We start from the raw sequence: 18,194 nt of genomic DNA on the forward strand, positions 1-18,194 counted from the left end.
CAGAAGGAAGGGTTCTATGAGGCAGACGTGTGTCACTATTTCTAGTATAGAGACTTGATTAATTTGTCTGCATAAATAAACTTCTGTGAACCATACCTTTAATTTTTATTTTATTTTATTTTATTTTTATTTAAGGAAGGGGCTTTCTCCCTCTGTGGAATGTGCTGTAGACAGGGAGGTATTTTTTTAAAAGGCAGTTCATAAATGTAAGATCAGAAATTTCCTGCCTAGAGGAGGAGATTTCAGTGCTGTGAATGTCAGGTGTATAATTTCTTTACCTCTTATGCTAAATTGTATTGAAATTGCATGTACAGGTTTACTATTTATTAATATTTGTAGGAAATGGACTATTTTTATTAATAAGCAATAAGCTATATTTTGTTGCCTGTAAGAAGCAGCAACTATATTTTTTTAAAAAAGGTCTCTGGTTACTAGATTAGAATTTTGCCTGCCTGTATGTAGATAAAAGTCATTAATTTGGTGTGAAGTACACGCAATGAGATATTTCTAAAACACTGATCAGAAAGTAGGACAGGAAGTTTTATTTATTTATTTATGATGTTTGGGATGATAGTGTATCTTGGAAAGCTGCTTAACTGCTGCCCAGTGCAGCTGTCCTTCCCTGAAAGATTAGGTTTCAGGAGCAATGATGGATGTTGAATGCCTGTAGCCAGTTGTGGGGTTTGCTCTGAGGTCAGTGGTACTGATGGAGGATAGGAATTTACAGCCTTATGTCTCTACACCAACATAACCAGTAGCATTTCTTAAGGAAAAAAAAAAAAAGAAAAACAAAGAAAAAAAGCCCCGACCAACCAAACAAAAAACCCAACTAGGTACAGTCAATGCTGAGCTTGTGTTGCAGCATAGCTCAGAAAGCTGTTCATACAAGTGAGAATGGGGGGGCTAGATTTGTGAATAATAAGGACAAATTTAGTCACGAGTATGATGTTTCGTTTCACAGAAAAACCCAGAAATAGCTATAGAAAATCAATACAATTATGTGGCTTATTTAAGACTTCTAATATGTTATTTTAAAGTATGTTAACAAACTTGGAATCTACTCTTGTTAACCTGTTATTATGATTATTTCAGATAAGCTTAAAGTTTTTAACAACTTACAAAGCACATACTCTACTTTTTCACCTAAAAATAGAGTGTAGGACTTTTTTTTCATAGAAAAAATAATTCTTAGTGGTTTTCAGCAAGCTTAACCAAGGTGGAATTGATATTCATCAGTGATGAAAGAGTAGATATTCATCAGGTAGAAAGGGTAAATGGTATTTAGCATTACCGTGTTTAGTCTGGATATCACAATATGTATTGCCAATAAAGATGGATACTTTGGATAGATCTGATGTGTGCTTTCAGAAGTGTTTGTTAAGATCAGAATTTCAGACTTCCATTGTGGACTATCTGCCTTCTCTGAGCTGTTGGAAGTTTGTTTCTGATACACATGATGTGATTAACTTTCAAAAAGTGAATCTTGGTAGAGAAAAGTGCACAATAAAACATGCGGTTTTATTGTTAAGCTTGCAACCTCTTCTGAGTTGTTTATATTAATTTTTGCATTAGTGGTATAGGTGGATTTTTCTGTCAAGCCATAGAAGAGCTGTCCTAAGAGGTTGGAAGCCCTTAGTGGTCAGTGAGAAAGATTTCCTTTGACAGCAGCATTGTTTGGATCAGATCCATAGTGCCTTTGTGTCTTTGCTTAAATGATGGCATTTTTACCTCGGGTAATCCTAGCAAGTGTTTGAATTCATATATAGAGAAGAAAGCTTAATGAAATGTCTGATGAATTGATTTATAGTATCTCATAAATTAGGGAGCAAGAAACATTTTGGTAAAGAGAAATATGTATTCAACAAGAATCACTTTAGAACAGTTCTGCATCAAGGCAGTGGCATTTTGCCAAATGCCTATGTTTTCTACTTATTGGCAGCATGCCATCAACTTTATTTGGAAAACTGTCTTAGCCTAAGTAATAAATATTCACTATTTACCAATTCGTTTTACTATAAATAACAGAAGGATTCTGTGATTAGTGGTGTTGGTTTTTTTTAACCTATTTCGTGAAGAATGGAGATTTTCAAATTGTCATTAAGTGAATCAATGACCTGTTCTGATTAGCAGAATTTTCCAAACAATGAAATTGTTTTGCTTACCCTGTTTGCCAGTTTTGATATTTTTGGATATTATTTTTCTTGAAATGAGAAGCCTTGAATTTTTTCGTTGTACATGGCATGGGAAAGAAGTGTAACTTTAACTTAAAGAAATATTTGTCTTAGTTGTTATTAACTATACTCTAATGCCTTTTTATGTTGTTGTTAAAGAGAAGCGGATAATCAATGTAAATTTTTGTTGTGTTTTGTTGTGTTTTACATCTTTTTCCCATTTAACATTTTCAAAAGCCACCTTAAATGATCACGTGAAGTTTAAGCACACTGACTAGAAGAAAATTTTAGATATATGAAGGGCAGTAGATAATGAAGAGAGCATTGTACTTTCTCATGCTAACAGGTGGCAGTGAATGCCTGCAGGAGCAATTATACTTCTGTAAGAATCATAGCATTCCTTGGGTTTAATTTTGGGTGATTACAGTGACTCTGGAGAAAAACCAAAGCATTAAGACTTTAGCAGTGGTATTTCAGTGAGCCTGGAAATTTCTAGACAGAGTAAATACTGTATATATGTAAAAAGGAAATGTTTATTCTCCAGCTATTCATCTGTATTTGATGGAACAGATATATGTCCTTCTAGTCAATGTAATCCCTACAAGGAATCTTACTGGGGCTGCATCCCTGGCGGATTTATTCATAGGATTGCTTTATTAATCGAGTGCACAAAGGTAATCTTATTCCAAAGATATTAGAAAACATGAAAATAACTACTAGACTTCTTAGAGATGTGGATTTTCTATCTTTGAGCAATTCTAATTTATCATCTCAAATAGTCTTTCTTCTTTTTAGCGGGGAGTACATAAACTGTGAAAGGTGCAGTGGCCTTAAAACTGTTGTTTCATCTTTGCTGATCTTTACAGTAGTCTGGGTTAGAAAGATAGATTAATAAAAAAGCAAATAGATTGTGAGTAATGTGTGGAAGAAAGGTGTGATGAGATTTTTCTACCATGATGATGAATGAGTTGTTAGAAATGTTTATAGTAATCAGTGCTTAACAGATGTATTCTCTTAATATGTAAATTCTTAAACTGCGTTACTGGTAGGCAAGCTTATTTTCAACTTTTTTGTTGTCATGGTTGTAAGGAGGTGAAGAGCTTACCATTTTGATGTGAAATTTTTGATTTTCTGGGTTAAGTTCATATTGTGGATGCCAGTCAGAAAATTAGGCAGAGATATTTTCTGCAGCTTTTACCTGTTGCTCAGATAATGGTGGTAAGATGTATCTCATATTTAATAATAAAGAACATTTGAGAACATTGAAGAGCTTTGGGATGGGAGGAAACCCGAAGTCACCCACTTGAAAGAGTAAAGAGTGAAATTTCATAACCTCAGAAATTTCCCACTAAAGCAAGGAATCGGTGCTGATTTGAATACTGTGACTGAAGGTGCCCCTACCTCTTCTTTTCTTTCTCAAAATTGTTTTCCATCCTGGTTTTGCATGGCTGGGAACATTTCAGCCAGAGATCTGTCCTCTGTGTGAAAAATGTCAGTTAGTAAGTCAAGGAGAAATGTGTGTTCCTGAAGAAATACCAATGCTTACTTCATTCCAGCTCTTCTGTACTGTACATCACTCTGTCTTGAATGAGTCTTTAGGTATACTTTAAAGGTATATATGTAGCAGTTTTTGCTTCTCATTGTTAGGTCATATCTGACATTGTGAACTTTCAAAATCTCTGAGAATGGCTCCCTAGGTTGTCCTTATTTCGGAATGTCACTTAAATGATGAATATTGGATGCTCTATTTCTTATGTTCTAGAAATCTCCTCTCAAACCTGTTGCCATTAGGATCTCAAAGGTTTCATTTATGTTTTTTACATCTTCCGCTGGCATTAGGGGCTTATCTGTTTTGCACTGATCTCTAACTTCTTTAACTAGGATAGAAATCTAGAAAGTAGTCTTTCCATATGTACTTTTTTCTCCACTGGTGTGCTTAAGACACATGTATACTTGTACACCATCTGCCTTCATTGGGGTATTTTAATAACTCTGTAGTATCCATTTTTTAAAAAGTTCTATGCTTTCTTTTATGTCTTGGATAGGATACAACATTGTCTTTTGGTTCTCCATGAAATCTTTGCTTTCTCAACCACATCTCATTTTTCACATCAGGAGGCTTGCCATGTTAAAAGAATGAACACAGCAAGAGAAATAGACCTGCTTGACAGCTTCTCTTAGCTTGTTATGTTTGGAGAGCTGCATGAGTGTAACAACAAAGAAATATATATCTCCGGTGCCATTTTGGTGTTTTTGTCTATAGATGCAGAGGTAGCAGCTTTAGATTTATCTGTGGGTGCTGGCTCTCTCCTCTCAGGTACAGCCTGCCATTCAAGTCTTTGTGTTACTCAGTTAAATTCAGTTTCTTAACTCTCATCTCTGTCAGATTGAGGCAGTTTTTATTGAGACACAATCCTTATCATTTGGTCTCACTCTGTAAAAGAGTTACAAGTTCATATTCTGCTGACAAACTTCAGGAGTGTAGGTTTCCAGGCTTCCAAGCTTGCTTCAATACTGGGTTCTCTGAGTAGAATCAGAGCTAGGTATCTTTTTTGAAAGAACACAAAACTGCCGTGTTAATGTATTGAAACATTAAATTTTATTAATAGACACCATTTGTCAGACATTGTCATGCTCACTGTATTTTCTTAATGTGCTGTATTAGTTTGCTGTGTTTAATGTGTTTAAGAATTTTAAGGCAGGTTCTTACTGTGCTTTTTTCACAAACATAGTTATTATTCCACCTACTGAGTTTCTGAGGTGTTATTAGTGGTTAACAATGGCTGCTTTTCTTGACTTCTGTGTATATATATACACATACACAACAATAAGCAGGATTTTCCCCAGCTCTTTTAAGTTTTGTCTCTGTTAGTGTAGGGTAGATGACTGCTCCAGTCAGAGATACAGATGTATTACCAGATTTCTGGTGTTGCTTGGGATTGCATGTATTTAATAATTTAGTAAATGCTGAGGAGATCTAGAGGTGTACAGTTCCACTGTTGGGGAAAAAAAAAGTCATAGAAGCTGAGAGTTTGTGTTTTGCTGAGAGTGCAGGTAACCAACACACCCTTGACAGAGATGTTTCATTGTAATTTTGGTTGCTCTTTGTAATGGTTTGAAGGTAATACTGATGTTGTGTAGCATTTCTGAATCTATGCAGAATCTGAAGCTTTTTTCAGAACTAGGTTTTTGGCTCTTTGAACATGGCTACCAGTACTTGAATGTCTTCAGGGTCTTGTTCTTAGGAACACCAGTTTTCAGAAATTCCTCTCACTGAGACTTTGTACTTCAGAATGTGTTGCAGATCTTGCAGATGTTTTGTCTGCTTTCTGTTTGCAAATAGCTCAGATATTTAGAGGATTAACATTTTTATTTATAAATTTTTTCTTTCCTGATAAACCGTTTCCTTTATTTGCCTTCAAACTTGCTGGAAGGAAAAATATAGTCAGATTTTCTTGTCTGTCATTTTCCTCTATGTTTTGCTATAATGCTGATGATTTTTCTGTTTTTCTTAATGATGTGTAGACTGGGAGAAAGACAGGAGGTCCATCTCAAATAATTCTTCCTTACGGTGTTTACTTGAAGATGCCAGAGTACTCCTTTGAAAGCCCAAACTTGTCCCTTGGCAGACTGTGAAAATATCTTTTATGTTCAGCAATTGCTGTTTAGATTTTGACTGTGAAAACAGTAAAGCAATTTTCTGATGTTTCTTAACCCAAAGTATAGATGAAACTTGTCCTTCAAAAGTCTTGCAGCTTCCCTTTGTTTGAACTGTAGATTTTGTAGACATTTTACTAATTGTAAGGGATGTTTACATTAAAAGTTTATAGCTTTGTGAGAGGGCTTGGCATGTGATGGGTAATCAAATAACTGATATCTGAACTAGCATGAGTGAGTCTGTATATGGGATTGATGGTGTATGTAACGTATTCTTTTGCATTGTTAGCTTTTATATTAACTATCAAAAATAGTTTTAGAGCTGCATTTTTAGGATGACTCTGAGGTATGAAGGAATTGTACACTTGTGCGTCACAAATACACTGCCCAGACAGAGAGATTACAGAGATCTGCAGAACGACAAAAAATAGTCCAGTCAGCTGTATTTTGCAAAAATCCCCTTGCTGTTCATGCGTTACACAGAAGAGAATCCTTGTAGGGATCTTCTGTGGTTCACAGTCTAGAATTTAGTTCCTTGTTTGTGTAATTTCCTAGTACAGCATGAATAATACCGAAAGAAAAGATCTGGTTGTCAAACACTCTAATTTTCACTCTTCCTGTTTATCCTTTACTAATTATTTGGAAATCTAAAGATAACTTTTAAGAAATAAGTTCTTCATAGACTTAGAACTAAAAATAACTATAGGTGCTGAGCGTCATGTAACCAGATGCCCTGAAATGACTTTAAAAACGCAGAACATTCTTGGCTGTTGCTAATGCTAATCACACCAAATCGGAGAGGAAATGTAAGTGGGTTTTTAAGTGTCAGGAAGAAAATTTTCTGTTGTAGATTAATGAAGGACTATTTTTAAATTAGCTTCATTGTGGAAGGAAAATCCTTGTATGTCAGCACTGCTTGGTAATAAGAACTGTGTGCTGCATATGGCTCACTTTATTCATGCATATACTCCCATGGTATCAAATGGATTTAATTGCACATCAGGTTAACGGGAGCTGGTTCTTTGTCTGTCGTTTTATCTAATGAAAGTGTATAGTAAAAATATGAAAACATATATATGAAAATGTAAGCAAGGACAGAAAGGATAAAGAAAAATAGTTCATTTAATGTAGAATTCAGTAGAGAAATTAGCCTCACCCATACCCATAATCACCCATATCTAAGTAACCTCGCTACTATATAACATCATTGCAATCCATGAGAGTATATATGTGCTTAAAAATAAGCATGTGTGTGGTTTAAAAACAACTATGAACACTAAAATGTGGGTTGGTTTTTTTTGTTGTTGGTTTTTTTTTTTGTTTGTTTGGTTTTTTGTTTTAATTTGGACACTTAGCTCTGTGTACGTGAAGGAAGTAAAAAACTCTAATTTCTGCTTTACTACTTTTTTTTTCTGTTCAAATCAATATTAACACAGGTGCTGAGATGAAATAGTTTACTGCTTTCCTTGGTTTACAGGAAGAATAAAAGTAATACACTGCTACTTCTTTCTGATATGGTTTGGTTTTCTTTTCACTTTGCATACAGAGCAAGCAAAGCATCTCCAAACTACTGAAATGTGAAACAGACACATGCTGTATTTCCATTTGTGTGCATTATGGAACACTGTCATTTGACTACAGGAGAAACTATTAATAAATAAGAGGTCCGTAACAAGATACAATCTGTTCTGTAAGTATGATCAGTTCATGAGCACACTTTTTTTTTTCAACCTTACTGATACTGGAACACTGTTGTAGGGATCACTCCGCCAGGCATTTCTGTGTTTAACCAAATCACAATGCAGGGCTGAAATACTGAACCCAGCCAGGCTGAGAAATTCTACTCATTGATTCATACTCACTCATGTTTTAGTGAGGATCTTTTTGAGTATTTATCCAAATATCAGCTGAGATCTGTGCAAAGATTCAGAGGTATGATGTATGCTAAACAATTTTTGTTGCGTCTGTTCTGATCAGTTTTTTCTTTTGCATTTCATTGTCATACCTACTTGTCTTTAAGATGAGTATTACAAAATACAGTACTAGATTCTTAAAGGTGAAATTCTTAAAGACTTATAAGGAAAATACGAAAATTTTAAAGAACAAGTAGTCATATTAGTGGTAGGGATTTCTCTTGAGGAGGAATTGTACAATAGAAATTCTAACATGTTGTGTAGAGGATAAAGACACTGGTAGAAACCAGTTCCTAACCTGGTAACTGAAGAAATTAGCAGAAATAAGTTGTATATTATGAGTATTACAAGATAAATTAGGGTTTTTGTTTGTTTGTTTTTGTTTGTTAGTTTTGTGTGTGTGTGTGGTTTTTTTTTTACCGAGCTTGAGCTGTCTTATCATTTTATAATTTGTGCCTTGTGGTTAGTCACAGTTATGTTGAATGGGTAATGGAGAAATATTTTAGGTAAAATATTTCAGCAACTTTTGTTTGCACTTCAAAAATAATTTTGCAAATATTGAAAACTGTGAACACATTTATTTTCAGTGTAAGTTTGTGGAACTGAATGTGGAGAGTAGTTGGCATTTCATTCTAAATTGTGATGTATAAGTAATTGCTTTCTGTGGATTCTTAAGTGACATTTTTATGTATGAGTGCCATACTCTTTGTTTAAAAAAGAGCTTTATGTCCATCGTTATTTAGTTTTAGCATTACCTTCTCTGAGAAATTCCAGTATTTTTCCTCAAAGGCTTTTATTCTTCTTAGAGTGCTGCTCTTCTGTGTTCTCTTCTTTACATTGAGTGCCTTTCATACGTTTTTATTAAGGTAGATGAGGTGAAGACCGAAAGACTTTGGAAGTCGTATCTGTTCTTGGGAAAAGATCTAAGGGTATGAAGGTGTGTTTTCTCTAGATAGTTAGAAAAGTAATCTTAAATCAGAAGGATTGTAACAGCTAGATTTACTGACATGGACTGACATGTATAGCACAGGCTTGCTTTGGTTTTAAAATAGGACTTTATTAAACCACTTGGAGGTTAAGTGTTTCAATTTCCTCTTTGTCCCTTTACTTTAATGCAGTCTTCCATTTCTTATATAGTTTTGTAGAATGCAGTGCACTGGAATTTATCAGCAGAGGAATAAACATGCTAATACAGAACAATCAAATTTCTTTCTATACATGTGATAAAACCTAATATTAAGAAATTATAGATGGGGTGATATGAATCATACGAGTCAAATAAAGGTAGAGTCAAGAGAGTATTTCTAAGAGTTGTAATACTGAACCCTGGATCTCTTGCTATGTGAGAATAAAGCTGTCTTGAAATTAACATTTTTGCCTTATTTTGTGGGATAGATAACCTATTACAAATAGATTTTTTTTTTTTTTTTACATATTAGATGTTTTAAAGCAATGGTTTTTGTAGCTAGACTGTATCAATATTTTTTACCAGTAGTATAGCTGAAGTCACCATTTTTATTTCCTTTTGGTGTGTGCAGTTTTAACATACACAATTAGATGATCCGTTAACCCTGAAAGAAGGTACTAAATAAGTACCCTAATCATGGGTCACGTTCATTTTGCTTGAAAAGTAAAATTAAAATGGAAACATAAAATGTAATCTTGAAGGCCTAATTTTGTGTGTTGTTGGCATCAGTGGGAGTTAGAATACAGTAGTATACAGAACATTATATTTAAACCCATATAGACTCTTTATGGTCTCTTAATTTGACCATGAACTTCAGCAAGAACAGCCTTCTAGTAAAATATACATATATGGGATGGAAATGTTTGTATTAATTTTCCATTTTATACACATTTTAGCTTTTAGATTGTACAGGCTAAAAATATTTTACTATCAGTCACGATCAACTTCCTTTTCATCTTGTACGTCACAGCCTGTTTTACGAGTAATTTTCAACACTGTTGCTTGTTACTTGTGTAAAAACATGATAGCTTCAGTTGCCATTGGCCTTGTATTTGACATCTTTTTTGTTACTCTGCTTTTGTGACTATAAAAATATGCTGTTCCCTGCAGTCAGATTTTGGCAAGGTCTAGAAGGATTTTTCTCAAGCAGTTCTGTGTTCAGGTAAATTAAAGTCACTGTGAGAGCTTTGGGGATTACTGGATCAATGCACATCGTTTTACATAACATTTTCATCGCTGGATACTGAAATATATTTAGGAGTTGTCTTACAAGGTATCAGCAGGGCTTGGTTAAGCATGTGTATGTTTGTGTTTTTTTTTTTAATTTTTATTCCCTAGCTGCTGTTTGTATTCAGTGCACATTACAGCTCTCCAAAGACCAAAAATGCTTTTCATTATTGCCTTTTATCTGTCATGCTGTTTGAATGATTTTGCTGGACACTGGTACAGTAGGAAATTGATACAAGTAAATTGCAACTTATATCTATTTCTGCTGTCAGAAAAGCACTAAAGGAAAAAATATAATATGGCTTCTATAAAACATAGTTATTTAGAAAACAATTTTTGCTAAATTAGTATATGTAAATTGTCCTTTCTGTGTAACTTTCTCTGTAGGATTGAAATGTTTACAACCGCAGTTGACTCATAAAAATAATGTAGAATTGAGCCACATAGATTCATATTTTTAAATTGATAAATATTTTTCCCTAGGAAGTGAAAAGCATCATGATTACTACAAAACAGATGGGTTTCTTTTCTTTCTTTCTGATCCCGAGGTCTCATGCATGCATACATACGTACACACAGCCAAATGTGCACACACATAAATCATGAGAATCCCATGGTGAATTGGGAGATCACATTAGATTTTGTTGCTGTTTCTGAACACTAGAAACTTCTGAAATTTTCAGGTTTTGCTCTTTTTTTTTTTTTTTTTTTTTAATTAATGGGATTCAGAATTTACTGTCATTTCTTGAAGTGCTTTTCAGATGCGTTCTCATTTAGATTTACAGGGTTCTGCTGCAGGGTACTGATTATTCTCTTTTATCACCATTAGATGATGAACGATGCTTTTTATTATTGTTCTTATCGCATACCTCCTTCCTTGCTTTTCTCATAGGTTTTAATACCAGCAATATAGCTGGTCTTTTTTTTCCTGTAGCATTAGGTTTGATTGGTATGTGTTGCTGACCATATATGTGATACTGTGCAGGGAGAGAGATCATGAAGGAGGTGTTTGGCTTGTGCTACCTTTTGTGTGCAAGCAGGCTGAATGATGAACTGCCTATTGTGCTATCCATGAGACAGATTATCATTTTTTGTATAGGTACCTAGATTAAAGAAGTTTAAACAACACGATTTCTGTATTTAGGTAGACTAACTAAATGAATTTCAGGCACTCCATCTGCACAGGGTAAGAAACCTGACAATTCTTCTCCTGCAGGCAAAGGCAGTTGAGACTAAAAGTCTCAAAATTCTTTAACAATTTCCATATAGATGAATTCGTTTGGGAGAAATTTCCTGGAAAAACATACAATTTTTTTATCTTTAGTTTCTTTAGTGATCTAGTGTTACCGTGTGGGGTATGTAGACTCTTAAATCTTTTTTGTTCTGAATTTGAAAGAAACATTTTTGATGCTTAAATTACTTGTTTGAAGTTATGGGAATTAAAACTAGAATTCATAATGAAGCACTAGTGATTTTAAACAGAAATGTACCCTGAATTATGTGACACTTCAGATTTCTCAATAAAGATTTTCCTATCTTTGAATTACATCACTGGTGGGATAGAAATTTGGCAGCTTCGTGATAATCTTTGTTCTTTCTTTTTCTTTCACTTTCTGTCTTCTTATATATGGATTTGTAACTGATATTAAAAAAAAAAAAATATTGGAGCGTTTCCATCATAAATATTAAATCATGATGTCTCTTTTTCTTTAGTTATAAAGCAGATTTGTCTCAAGTGACACTCCTTTGTATTTATAGATAAAGCATACATTTCCTTGCATTTTGCACTGTAATCATGCAAAAATTTAAAATACTTCTGGAGCAAGCTGCTCCTGTCCAGTTCATTCTTTCACTATTTTTTTTTTCTTCTTTCTTTTTTGAAATAAAGCAAAATCTTATCTTGCAGAATACATTATGAATGGATGAAGTCCTATGATACCAATTCAAACGCAGTCCTTTCATGGTCATCCTAACTGCATTTGGTTGGGAATGAACACAGAATGTAGGAAAGCATCATGAAAAGATGAATACTTTTAAGATTATTTGCAAACGGCATATGACAAATCTAAAACTTAGTTTCTCACCTCTGCTTCTGTTTATAAGTGTTTATAAAATAGTGTGCGGATGTGCTGCTTTACTGTTAGAATCAATCTCCACTTATTTTTATGGGTAATAAAAACAAGATTCATCTTGATTTAATAAATCTGTATGAGTGGCTGGTAGATCTGACATGAACCAGTTATTGCACAGGTATAGTCAGTGTTGCATAGAATTCACAGTACTTTTCCTTGTAAGCCTGACCAGCTGTTTACCTTCGACTCTCCTGGGACATTTCTGGTAACGTACCAAATTGAACACAGATCGACAAATGCAGAAATGTTTTCACTAGGAGCTTTTGAAAGAAAAGAAAATGCACAGTAGTAGTCAAATTTGAACTTGTGTTTACCAAAATCAAATTCTTACATCTGTGTTGAACTTTATAACCTTTTTTACAATTTATGAGCTTTTTCATTTTTTAATGGATAATAGGGCTACTTTTGTGAGGAATATATTTGTACCTGTACTATTTTTATAATAACATGTTCATGTGGCATTATTGAATACATTAGACCATAATTCAGATTATATTCTGGACATGAAATCTTTGAATGGCTGTTGTTTTTGCCTACAAAGTAGCTTTAAATAGTTGAATGAAACTTGCCATTAATATGTAATCTATTTTCAGTGACTGACTTGCTGTCTTCCCATTGCTGACTGGGACAATAGGTTTTGTATATTTCATATCTTGCATATTAACTTATCTCTTAACTGTTTTTCTAAATTCTTTAGTGGTGTGGTAAACATAAGTTCTCATACAGGAGTTGTTGTAGTTTCAAACCATGTTTAAGGTGGCGTCTATTTTCATGAAGCATGACTGTTGCGCTTTGTGTTCTTTTTTTTTTTTATTCTTCTGTTCCTTTAATGAGCATTAAATTCATTAAAATAAGTGAATATCATTGCTCTAAATAAAAAAAAATAAATACAGCAGAGATGGGTAACCTTTTAAACATAATAATCAAATATGCATTGCAATTTTAGCATGCTTTCGCATGCTTTCACATTCAATATGGTGAAACACAAGTCTATTTAGTGGTCATTAATCTAAAATCTATATATTTATTAATGCAACACCCCTGTGTAAAATGTAAGATTCGTTGCAGATTCTGTATATGACCGGTGTTCTTTAATTTTGATGGTCCAAGGTAGTTTTATTATCATCTGAGAGAGTAACATCTACTTGGTTTGGAAGCTGTGTTTCTCATACCTGTTCTATGATTGACCTCTCTGCTGGCAGTGCTGAACAGGTATCATGTTGGAATTTATAAAGTTATGATGTGTGTATCTGACCATTTGAAGTCTGAAGGGGACTATCAGTGTATGTTCCATAGTTCATTAAAAACACCACCAAATCTTCAGCGGCCTGTGCTGCTTACAGATGACTTTGATCTAGAGACCTACATGTTAAAGCCCTCACATCTCATTAACATTCCTAAAACATCTTGTTCTCATACAAAATTGGCTATAAATTAGGGAGAAAATTACAGTTTAAATGTGATTTAAAGAAAGTTAAGTGGGTGACTGAGGAGAGCTCTAGCAGCACAAGGGCTGTATGTCAGCCATAAATCACAGCCTTGGGAAAAAGAAACCTAAAATTGTGTAAAGGGTGAGAAAAAGTAGATGAAAGGATTACATAGTGAGTCTGTTGCAGTAGGGAAGGAAGAACTGGTCCATGAATAGAAGGAAAAGAAAGAGACATTTAAAAATTAGTTTTGAGCTGAACTAGAAGGGATATTTTCAGAGTTTATAGGTTCTACTTGAGATAAAAATCTCCTGTATACTGTGTTAGAAAGTAAAAAGACTACTTAGGCTGTAAAGTTAAAGGCTAAGAAGTTAAGGCTTTGTAGCAGGTCACAGAGTTTCATTTCTGTCCTTTTGTGCGTTTGGTTTATGGACTAATTGAAGCAAGTCCTCTGGGAAAATATGTGATCTTGTGTTTGGTGTCTGTGTCATGATTCTACCCTTATCCAACTTTATTTAATTTTCAGTTACTTGACACTGAAACAGAATACAGCTCTAATGCAGTTCTATCTGAGATATATGGTTTGATTTGGTTTCTCCAGGAAAAATAGCATCATCAGCATGATTATCTGACTTCAGAACTGCTGTGGGCCATCCTGCAACATCCTCCTCTGCATACAGGATTTTTTTGTTATTGTTGGACTATATTTAATAGCTAGCAGAAGGGAGTGTTTGCCATCCAACAGTGAGTTTGTGTTTGTATGTTCCGTAAGTGAGACCCAGAAGTGTTCAAGAGGAGCTTATCCTGGTTTATTGTCATTGAAGGTATTAGGAATGCTCTCGCTTTTGTAAAACTTCCGGGAAAAATAAACAAAAAAACCCTTGCCCCTCAAAACCAACACTTAGTGTTTAGTACTATTATTCAAGGAAAGTTGGAAGGGAATAGCCTTGTTCTTGCCTTGATTTCTCTTGCCAAGCAATTTCCATGATAACTTCTTTTTCTTCTACTATTGCTCAGTAGGCCTGAGATATAGACTACTTGGGCTTTTTTTTTTTGGCCAGGTGCCCTAATGTTCCTAAACTATGTATGAGTATTAAGGCAGTTGAAAACTTTTAACAGTTTGGAGCTCTGCTACACTGAGGAGAAACCTCATGAAGAAAATATGAGCTGTTCTCTTCTGACAATTTCAGTGGAGCTTGCTGCTTTTGCCAAGACAACTTGCATGTATCTCTCATGATGGAAAATTATATATATTTTGCAATTGGTGCCATGTGATAGTAAATGCAAGCATTGATTTTACCCCTGGATATTATCCTGAGTTGACTTGATTAAAGTCACATTGAAATATTGTAGTGGTTTGTATTGTACATTGTAATTTTGTCTTACTTCTTGAACTATTTGATGTTCTTAACCAAATGGATTTCAGAAATTAATTTTGTATAACTAAATTTTACCACGGGTTTATGGCATGGGCCAGAGTCTATACAAAGATCATAAACCTTTATATGGCTCTCAATGGAAGAATGTCATGTTTGCCTCATGACAATCCTCCTACTATACTATCCAAAGCTTACTTGGCTAGTTCTATAATTATTTTACTGGAAATATTGTACTTCCACATTTTAAATTAATTACAGTAGTTTAACTGATGTATCCAAAGCACTGTGCTTTTTCTCTTTGTCATTAAAATGTAAAGTAACAACAGCCAGACCTTTTCAAATTTGCTCTGGCCACAGTTTGTAATTAAAAATCAAAGTTTTGTCCTGTGAATCACTGGCAGAAGTTTTGTCTTGTAAAGCACTGACTTACTGTCTTAAAATGTAAATTCTCTGTGGGCAGATTTGACCTGAGTAGATTAGAGGGTAGGACCTGGGCAATATCAGCCTGTTCTGCTTCAAGAAGTATTATGGACATAGCCAGTAAAATCAATTGTAACAGAAGTGCTGTGAAGCAGTTTAGTAGAATTTGAAATCAGATAGTAAATGCACAACAACCTTTTGCTATTGGCCTCTGTCTGTACTTCTGTCTGTACTGTCATCACTGAACCACACAATATACAAGAAATGGGCATTTCATAGACCTCGGACACTGTGGGGGTAGTCATATTTTCTGATAGACATACTGAAAAGCTGATAATTCAGTCTAGCTTTATGAACTGGTTGATGCTCTTGAAAGCATACTGTGGTTTTTAGTTTTTAAAAACAAACACTTTTACTTTCAACAGTCTATGACTTTTCTAAATATACTTCGGATAAACTTTTTAAGTATTACCCAGAATGAGGCATAATTCCCAACAATTATGTTGTATTTAAGAATAGCTCATGTTGTATTTAAGAATACAATCATGTTGTATTTAAGAATAACTCCTGTTCCAGGAGTTTTGCTTAACTAAATCCATATAGGTTTTGTTTTATGTCTCTGTGCTCGTACTGTTGTTTTTCAGCTGAACTGTAATTCTAAATGAGGCTTATTCTTGGTTGTGCTGCTTACAGAAAAACTTTCTGGTTCCTTTAGGGCACCTGATACCTTTGCAGTGCACTGTGCCTCTGTCTCAGGGCAGATCCATAAATGAACAATCCATCGTTTTGTTTTGCACTTTTGTTGTAATGTGATTGCTGTCTAAACTTACCAATAGCGCAAAAGGGATTTAATGTACTATTATTATTGCTGTTATTATTAGCATCATAACTGCTGATTAAACATGCCTAAGGATATTGTACTAGACATTACAGGAATGTATAAATTTGGAAAAAGCTTCTATTCAGTGCAATTTTAGGCCTATTATTTTAAGTGGAACTCATTCAGATTCAGTTTGCTATGCCCTAATTGGACTAGTTTAACACAGTGTTCTCAATAAAACATATTGAGTGGATACTTCTAAAAATGAATATAGTGATAAGAAATGTGTTGTAGGTGCCTAAATATATTATCTGTTAATTATTTGGGTATTGAAATCTAAATCATAATAATTTGCTCGGTTTTATTTGTGAAGAGATCTTGTAGATGAAGGTGCTTAAATTTCTCAAAGCTAAAACAATAAATATTGTGAACCTTTAGGTTTTAATACTTAACAATTCTACAGCCTTTGTGGGAAGACAAACTATGTAATTTCTTCTGTACTGCATGCATGTGCTTCACAGTGCTTTTGTTACTGGTTCTTTTAAAGGGTCTTAAGTTCTTACTAGAAGTGACCTGAAACTACGGCTCGTAGAGGTGAAAATGCAGCTATTCAGAATTTCTGAGGAGACACCTCTGAATATAGGACACTACACAGAATACAATTTGATCTCAGTAGTAATCAAAATATCTGGTTGTATAGTGATGTTCTTTGCAAAATGATAATATATCTGCTTCTTTTTCGCTCTACTTTTTCACATGCTGTGATTGCTTTTCACAGATACATCCAATACAGTTACTGTGCATGGATAAACATCCCAAATATAGCAAAAGATGGAATATTCAGAAGTCATTTGAGAAGCTTTAAGATCTTTACTGGTGTTATCAGTATTTTGTTTATAACAACAAAAAAGAAACTATGAAGAATCACAGTTGCATTGACTTAGTTGCAAAGGCAAATAAGAAGATGCTTACCAAACCAAAAACAGATTAATTTTCGTAGTTGCTGAAGCAGCAGCATTGTGGCCCGTGAAGCTTTTCTGAGTATTCTTGTGGTTTGCACCTTTTGATTTTTGCTGGAGGTTTAAATTTTACCTCAGAATCCCAGTTCTGCAAAGCATATTTGCTTTATTGTTAATGCTGCTGCATGAAGTTACTTGGGTATGCAGCATTCTTACATTTCTTTCCAACACTCATATAATTATTTCATCTGTGTATTTCATCACCGTTGAGGCTAGTTTGGTAAAGGTATAATTTTCATTGATTTGTTTACCATTTTAAAAAGGTTTAGTGACAGTCAGGCCTAGTGTTTGAGAATATTACTTTTGTGTTTTTCTTACTACAGCACAGTTATTTTTAAAACACTAAATACTTTGCTGTGTTAGTCTCTATGGCCATGATATTGCAGTGTCTGAAGCATTTTTGTTGAAGGAAAAATATGTTAAACTAATATTCATGTTGGTATGAAAGAAACTGTCTTCTGTGTCTCAAAGGTTGACTGGCCACACATGAATAAAATAGTGGTTTTATGTGACTTTACTGGTATCAGGGATATGGGAAATAAACCCAGTGAAAAATTTTGGACCATTTTCTTGTTTCAATGCTTCAGTTTTCTCATCTGTAAAGTGGGGTTACAATTCAAGCAGGGGTGCCTTTGAAGTAGATTAGTCCTGCAAATTGAAGTTGTTGTTTGAGAACAGTATAATGTATAATAAATTATTTTAACAGTAGTTGCAGGAGTTCTATCATGTGTCTGAGCTTTTGTCTTTTAAGATGTAAGAACACTCCCCAAAACAGTTCTTGTAGTCTATCCCAGCCATGCTTAAATATAATAAAAGTAACTGGGTATTATTTTATATGCAAAAGGAAATTGAAGCAAGAAATAAGGAGGATACAAGGTCATTCCTAACTCAACTTGTAGGTGCTTTTGTTACCTTACATTTCAGTCTTGCATTAGAGTTACTAGCACTTTTCTTCAATGGAGGAGCACGTTTGTTAATCATTGTAATGTTGGAAGGCTCCACAGACAAAGTCAAGTAAGTGTATGCCAAACATGCCAGCATAGGTTTAATAAAAATAATTTT

The sequence above is a fragment of the Nesoenas mayeri genome (assembly GCF_963082525.1).
Source record: "Nesoenas mayeri genome assembly, chromosome: Z".
NCBI classification, from domain to species: domain Eukaryota; kingdom Metazoa; phylum Chordata; class Aves; order Columbiformes; family Columbidae; genus Nesoenas; species Nesoenas mayeri.